This window comes from Rattus norvegicus, chromosome 2 (assembly GCF_021556685.1).
Source record: "Rattus norvegicus strain SHRSP/BbbUtx chromosome 2, alternate assembly SHRSP_T2T, whole genome shotgun sequence".
Classification (NCBI taxonomy): Eukaryota; Metazoa; Chordata; class Mammalia; order Rodentia; family Muridae; genus Rattus; species Rattus norvegicus.
The window spans coordinates 46,842,319-46,850,559 of record NC_141535.1 but is presented as its reverse complement, the minus strand read 5'-3'; the positions used below and the strand labels follow the sequence as shown (position 1 = coordinate 46,850,559).

The window sequence follows — 8,241 nt, the reverse complement described above, 5'->3', positions numbered from 1 at the left end:
TCCTCATACTCACAAGGGTGACTCTAATTATGAGGGGATAGGAGAATGAGCATCAAAAGCAGACACAGGTCTGGAAACCTTCCATGGCTTTTCATTGGAGAAGGAAGGCCACTGGTTAAGAAAAACACAAAGAGCCTCTTAAAGCTGGCAAAGGTAAGGACTTGGCTTCTTCTTGGACCCTAAGGATGTAACTTTCTAGTAGCTTCATTCTGGCCCAGTGAGACCCACTTAGGACCTTTGACCTGGTACCTTTGCCCTGCATAATTATGAGTATATATTTGTAAATGTGTAATATTATTTTAAGTCACTAAGTCTCTGGCAGTCCGTTACAGCAGCAATATGAAGTCAATCCATGATCTCAGTTATCACCACTAAGCAGGACCTTAATAACTGAGCTTAAGAGTCTTGTTACTCTAGGACTGTCCCCTTTATCCTCTTCAGAGTATTTCCCACTACATAAAAATATAAACATTAAAAAATTTTAATTTACACTTATGGTGTGTGTGTGTGTGTGTGTGTGTGTGTGTGTGTGTGTGTGTGTGTGTCTTTCTCTGCACATATGCTCCAAGTTATATATGTGGAGGTCAACTCGCAAGAGACAACTGTCTCTCTCCATAGTCCCAAAGGTATAACTCAGTGCTTGTACATTCCAAGTCATCTTGCTAGCCCAAAGTAAACATTTCTAAAAGTTTCTTTTCATTAGCATGTGGCCTCCTTAGAAACAGTAGCGCCTCATGCACTGAGAATTAAGTCTGATACATAGTAGGTCCTAGAAGGAGAGAAGGGGTGGATGGTGAAGAGGAGAGAGGGTGGGGCTGGGAGGAGAAGTGAGAGGGGAAGCGGCAACCAGAATATGAAGTAAATAAATAGCTTAGTCAATAAAAACTACAAGTAATAATAACAACAAAAGAGTAACTGTTCCTTCTTTGTAGTCATTCTCCCTCCTCCCCCCCTTCCCCGTGGGGAGGGAAATTTGCAAAGGAAAGAATTTGGAGGCATTTAGAAATGAGGGATTGTGGTGCTGGTGCTTCTCTCTTCTAGCACTTACACTGGCATTTACCCAAGGCTGGGGATAAATCCCACCAAGCAAGTCATGCTGCAAAACCATGAGAATGTTCATGCAGAGAAGAGACCAAACCCTAAGATCTGAATCTCTGGTAAATTTCCTGCAATTTGGACCTCACTTTGACGTATTGTCTGGTGATATGTCTTTTATTATAACACACTAGAAGACCTCTATGGGTACGTACTACAGAGAGATTATGGGATGGAAGCATCCACTGAATGCTCATACATGTATTTTGCATCTGACCCTCCCTTGGCCACTGTGGACTTGACCAACTTCATCCCATAGGCATATTCTAGTCTCTCTGAACCCTTTGCTTGAAACATGGCAATGTATTGCCTCTCATTTTCCTCTGGAATTTTTTGAGCTTGGTCTGACTCTACTCTAAGCCTGTATCTCACTTCCAAGAGTATTTTCCCACTCTATCACCCTCTTGGATAACTTTCTGGGTGACATCCTGCACCCAGTAATTGCACCCCGCAATTACTAAGAGCTATACCAGAGTTACATCTTTGTGACAACTATCTAAAGACAGGAACATGGGGTAAGGTAACGTTCTCTTAAATCCCTAGTGGCTAGCTAGAATGATAAAACCATTTACCAGAGTGAAGACTCTGTTCTGCACAAGACTAGACTAAGCTTATGTATCATTCATGTCTGAATATCAGAGTAGCTTGTGGTTGAAGTAACACTGAATATGTGACTCGAGTTAAACTGTGTGAGTGCTTGAGGTTAGTTGCTCTTTCTCCCCCCCCCCCCCCGGAGCTGGGGACCGAACCCAGGGCCTTGCGCTCCCTAGGCAAGCGCTCTTCCGCTGAGCTAAATCCCCAACCCCTTAGTTGCTCTTTCTTAACAGTACTTTAACTTACAAGATTTCTGCCAGCCCTGGTGTTGCAGAAAGGGTTAGGAATGTAGTTCAGTGGTAGGTTTCCTGCCTAGCATGTGTGAGATCCTGGTTTCTATCTCCAAGATTGAAGAAGAGGATGAGTTTTTAGTTGGACACTGTGGTGGTTTGAATACGCTTGGCCCAGGCAATGTCACTATTAGGAGGTGTGGCCTTATTGGAGTAGGTGTGGCCTTATTGGAGTAGGTGTGGCCTTATTGGAGTAGGTGTGGCCTCATTGGAGTAGGTGTGGCCTTATTGGAGTAGGTGTGGCCTTATTGGAGGAAGACTGTCACTGTGGAAGTGGGCTTTGAGACCTCCCCCTAGCTACCTGGAAGACTACAGTCTTCTCCTGCTTGCTTTCGGATCAAGATGTAGAACTCTCAGCTCCTCCAGCACCATGCCTGCCTGGATGCTGCTATGTTCCCACCTTAATGATAACAGACTGAACCTCTGAACCTGTAAGCCAGCCCCAACTAAATGTTGTCCTTTATAAGGGTTGCTTTGGTCACGGTGTCTGTTCACAACAATGAAACCTCAACTAAGACAGACACTTAGCTATCTAGATCATGTCTCAACTTCATAATTCGTTTAGCCAGGTGACCAAATTGTGGCCAACGAAATGTGAACAGAAATATTTTATGGTAGTTTCTAAAAGCATGTGTGTTCTGTCTTCCATTCTCCTGTCCAGAACTTGGATGGTTCTAGTCATGCAATGCCAGAGTCCCAGTGGGCATCCTGGAGCTGTGAGCAGTTGTTACCACCATAGGCTGGAACAAAAGAAAAGACTGTAAGATCATTGCATAAAGAAGACCAGGTGGGCAGAATTAGAAGTAAGTAAAGTGGAAACCTGTAGCAGAAATGGGCACAACACGTGTGATATATTTATGTAATGGTAATATAGACCAATAAAAATTAAAACATAATTGCTACTTACTGTGGAGTAATGTTTTTATGCATTGTGAAAAGATTATCTTTGTATATTCAAATGTTGGTTTCTGGTATTCGGCTTTTTTTTTTTTTTTTTTTTTCCAAAGCTGAGGACCGAACCCAGGGCCTTGAGCTTGCTAAGCAAGCGCTCTACCACTGAGCTAAATCCCCAACCCCCTAAATGTTGGTTTCTGAACCGGCAGAGACCCGATTACGGGCCTGATTTTGGTAAGCATCTCCTGCCTTAGTATTTTGTGGACAGCGTTTTTCTCTCACCTTTTGATTGGTTAAAGTATAAAGCCCATGACCTACGCAACAAGCAGAATAGCAAGGTGGAATTTCCAGAGAGGAAGAGGAACTCTGGGAAGGAATCAGGCGGGGAAGACTCAGCCAGCTGAACACAGAGGAGGAAGCAGGATGAGAAGAAGAGGTAACTGTGAGCTAGCTGGAAACAAGGCCATATAAATAAATAAGACTGTATAAATAAATACAGTCTTCATGTCTATCCCAGAACTGAAGTGGGCACGTCCTGAAAGGTCCACATGAAACCAAATACACAAGGGTAAGTTTTGTAAAGACTAGGAAGAAGCAAAGCAATAACCAATGAGGCTGGAAAGCAGAGGGGCTGCTTTTAGGCTGATGCAGGGACCTGAGTGAGGACAAGAGGCAGCTATGGAGTGCTGCAGTTTCTTAGTCAAAGCTCTTTGACTCATCCTGTTGTGTGCCTTTTCCTATAAATCGAAACTTAGGAATGTATTGACTTACTCTCAAATGACTTCTACTTGCTTGTTAGTTTTTTAATAAAAACAAGGTTAGATGCCCAAACCTTAGACATCCCCCATCAACTGTGATGTAAAGTCCAGGACAAGAGGGTGTCTGTGTGACTGGGATCCGGTGCTATCAAACAAGTCTTCCTAAATCATTTGTAAAACCAAATTTCATTGTAGCACGGCACCCTGGACCTCGTGTACAGAGTCACATGCCCACGTTTCTGTCTGATAAGGAAATAAATCTATTTGGCAGAAATAAAAAGTTCCCTCAGACAAAAAGTATGTTAAAAAAAAAAAAGGTAGCGTTATTCTCAATTCTGAGGGCCCCAAGAGAAAAAGGATAGGAGGTTTAAAAGAAAGCCTTTTCTGTCCTGAAAAAGATTAAATAGTCACATTCTTTTTCTGTAACTAGGACATTTACTGAGGAAATCCCAGCTGCTTCCAACAAATATGTTAGGTGGCTTTGCCAGAAAGAGGCAGACTAGAGAAATAATGAAAGCAGCTATGGTTTTTAAAAAAAAAATGTACCCTGACAAAGCTGTGTTGAAGACAAGAGGAACAGAGACTGGTTCCTACCATTAAGATCTATGCACGCCCTAAAGAACTATCTCTCCTGAGTGCCCAGAATTTCTCACTGCCCTGGTAGCCAAGAGCAAACAGAATTTTCCAAAAGTGCTTAGATGTTTACTTAAACAGGAAAAGGGGAAAAAAATGAAGGAATGAAACATGTGACTGAAATTTCTCTAGCAGTTTAAGACAAAATAGGAGGCAGGGGATTATTGATTTTGATCATGGCTCCTTGAAGGAAAGTCAGCTTGGTTCAATCAATTGTGTAAAGTCCAGGAGGAAGTAATGGGTCTGTGTGACCTGGTTTTCCTTGCCCCAAACTCTGGGGCCTAATTAGAGTGGCCAGCAGAATCTGTATGATCTTGCTCTCAGTCTACACTGGGGAAGCCCCCACTGTCCCCGCTCCCACCCCAGGGCTAACACCTGTAAGCTTACCTTACAGCCCTGGAGCTCCAAAGCTCCCCTGCCTTCTACTTCCCTCCCAAGATGGTACTTGCTGTGGCTGAGTCACACAGAGGATAGACACCCTCTACAGAGACAGTGGCTTATTTTCAAGTCCAAAAGTGTGCCTCCTGCTTCTGCAGTTGTTTGCACTGACCTCTGTCTCTCTTATGGCCCCTAAATGTGATGCCTCCCTCCCTGTCTCCCTGTCGTGTGACTCTGTACACGATGTCCAGGGTGCCGTGCTACAATGAAATTTTGGGTAGGATAGCTCTGACTCTCCTAGCCTTTTCCAATTCCAACCCTAAGTAAAAGACACCAATGCTCCCATGCCCCCAGCTTTCTTTCCACTGGGCCCTCCACAGTGGTCGCCCTGAGGTTCCCTATGTCCCAACTCCCAAATGAGTTACATTCTTACTTTCCTAGTCCACCTCCCTCATTCTGAGCTAACCCTTTAGAAGGCTAAAGAAGAAAAGTTTCTCTCTGACTTGGGCCTATCACTGTGAACCAAACTTGTATGCCAGATTGTTTCCTTAATCTTCCCTGAGGATGGCGGTCTTCCCAGAAAGCCCAGATGTGTGAATCCTGGGGAACAAGCCTTAAACCGGAGCAGATGCCACTCAGCATGGCCCTGATATTAGTCCCCTCAATGTTTGTGTCTCTGATCTTGCCTTAAGCTGGTCCATTCTAGAAAGTACACAGTGTCCTACAATCTTTGCTTTATCCCAGGCCATCAGCACTTCTTAAACCAGTGGTTCTCAACCTTCCTAATGGTGTGACCCTTTAATACAGTTCCTTATCTTGTGGTGACACCCGCCCCCCAACCATAAAACTATTTTTGCTGCAACCTCATAACTAATCTTGCTATTGCTATAAATTTTAATGTAAACATCATGTATTAGGTGACCCTTGTGAAAGGGTTCTTGGGGTCAAGACCCCTGAGCTGAGAACAACTCAACCTTTAAACAAAAGCCACAGCTGCTTAATGCATGTTTTATTCTGGGGACTTTGAGGTATGACTTCAAGTCACACAATTGCTCTGCAAGGGAGGTCTATCCACATTTTAGATATGAGGAATCATAAAGCTGGCTTTTCAGAAACCTCTCTTGCTGGTTTAAAGGGATTTCCTATTAAGACCCAGTACAGAAGACACAGTGTCCTGAAAGTCATGAGAGTCCCAGGATCTTTTCCTGTAGTTCTGGGACAAAGAAACCCTGGATTATGAGGAAGGGAACCTATGATTTTTAAGAGTTAATTGTGGCCATTTGGGAATTATGAGTGGAAACCAGTGTGGTTTTATTTATTTTTTTATTCTAATCAAAACATTTAATTAAAAAAATTACAATAGCAGAGAAAATAACAACAATAAAAAGAAATTAGTCGTGGGAATCAAGGTTGATTTTAGCTCCTAAGAGACCAGCACCCCTGCTGAGCTGGACTTAGCCCCAGCCCCTTCTGAGTTTTCCTTGTTTGCTGGCTTATCTCCACTGTAAGACAAAAGTGTTTTTCCCGGAATTCACTGAGTTCTTTCCCCTTTGCCTGAAGCTGCTGTGACAGTGTCGGAATGATCTCCTTGTTCCGGTCCAAGGCAGGCAGCAGCATTTCTTTCACAGTCCACTCTGCCTGCACACCTCCAACCACGAGGTAGCACTGGGGGGTGGGGGGGGCTCATCCTCTTCCTTCAGTGTATCGATCACAACTAGGCTGTGCTCATTCAGTTCCATCTCCAGCCCAGCTGCGTTGGGTGCCAAGCCCCTCTGTTGCTGCTGAAAGCAATTAAAGCCAGTAATTACTTGTCCCATCGACACCGCCCCCTTTCCTGTGCCACTCACCTCCCACCCCCATCCTCACGTACACACCCGCTCTTGCCCACAGGACAGCTGCAATCCGCCATCTTCCCCACGTGCAAGCTTTGAGTTTCTATTTTTAAAAATAATATATTTATTCTTTGAGGAGTGCATACGTGTATGTAATATATTTTCATCATACTCACACCTCAACCACCTGAGACCAGCTTTAGAATGTAGCTGATATCCTAAAGACTAAGTGGAGGAAAGAGAGCAGCACCCACAAATTAGCTGAGCTCCTGGGGTGACTTTTTCCGAGGAGCACTTCACCCTGACAGGCAGTTGTTAGTTGGTCATATGAATTATTCGATTTTTTTTCCTTGTTTGGGTCTGATTGATTGAACCAGAGTTTTTGACCGAGAATGAAACCAATGCAATTGAGGGGAAAAAAAGACTTACTGAGCACAGATTAGGAGTCAGGAAAGCAGATTCAAGTAGTCTGGGGTCACACTTCCAGATTTTATAAAATGGTGTTGCTGTTGGTAACTTTAAACTACAAAGGGTGGTGGGAATTCAATCACTTGTTGATTGAGAATTGATTTAGTGCTGTTTTCTAAGAGACTGTGTGTGTGGTCTAAATAGCTGGTTAGTTTGGGGGAAGGAGTCTGTTAAGTGGAAATTTCTGGTTGTGTCATGTGAGGCAGGACCCATTAGAGGATGTGTGATGTTGAGAGAGAGAGAGAGAGAGAGAGAGAGAGAGAGAGAGAGAGAACTCAGCAGACAGTAATGGGATATTGCATAGTTGTGAAACTCTTCATTGGTCTCCAGTCATTGCTGCTTTTCATTGAGAGAGACACAGTAGAGAGCTTCTGGTGTCCTGGCTGGTCCTGCTGACTCTTGCGGGTTCGGCAGGGGCCTGGGGGTTTCTGCTGGATCATGCAGCTGTTGCTGATTTGTGTCTCATGGCACACTTTTGAACTGTAAAGTTGGTATCGAGACACTACTGAATTGGACTGCTGTATCCTGACAAATGGAGATTGGAATCGCCCCAAATAACTACTTCTAAACAGATTCACATCCCCTTGTCCTATTTACCATCTTTTCTCCTCTACCTTCGGATGGTGGACTAGAGGTGGGGGAGGGTTGCAGCATTTGAGAGCCCTAATTATAGTAGGTTTTGAAAAATCTAAGCCTACAGTTTGTTGGGAGGATAACAGATGCAAGCAGAATGTTGCAGAAAACTGAGATCTGTCCCGGTCCAAAGATCAGTTCGCCTCTGAGCATGCACAGGTCTGTAGGCCAGTGCATGTGTTCAACACTGAGGATGTGCTTGAGGTCTGCTTGATCTTTGAAGTAACCTGAACTACTGCTGTGACTTTCCTTTCTTTTCTTTGACAACTTCAACAGATGCCTCTTAAATATACATTCTCCAATATTGTAAGTTTTTGTTCGTCCCCCTAGAGTGTAAGCTTCTTCATCCCTGAGAGCAAATAGATGAACGAAAAAGGAAATAAGAAAAGAGCCCAATGTCCTAGTGTGTTGGTTGCGTGGTGAATTTGATTAGCTATTTAATAAATATTCATCTCTTCTTGACTCACGGACATTAGCGGTGAAAGAGCTGGGCTTCCAGAGGAATCTTCAGTATGAATACCCATGGCCAGCAGCAGTATCTATCTGGTTTCATGGCTCCTAGCCATGAAGCTAAGCAGAGGAGCTAACCAGAACCTGCTAAGTTCGCACAGCTGAAGTGATTGGAAAAGACTCCCAGAGATAACTCAACATTTCTAATAACTCAGT

At 43.8% G+C, this 8,241-nt stretch overlaps 1 pseudogene; it reads right to left on the bottom strand.

The window, feature by feature from the left end:
• Positions 1–6,065: 6,065 nt before the first annotated feature.
• Positions 6,066–6,710, bottom strand: Pfdn2-ps1 (prefoldin subunit 2, pseudogene 1; annotated as a pseudogene).
• Between the last annotated feature and the right edge of the window lie 1,531 nt (positions 6,711–8,241).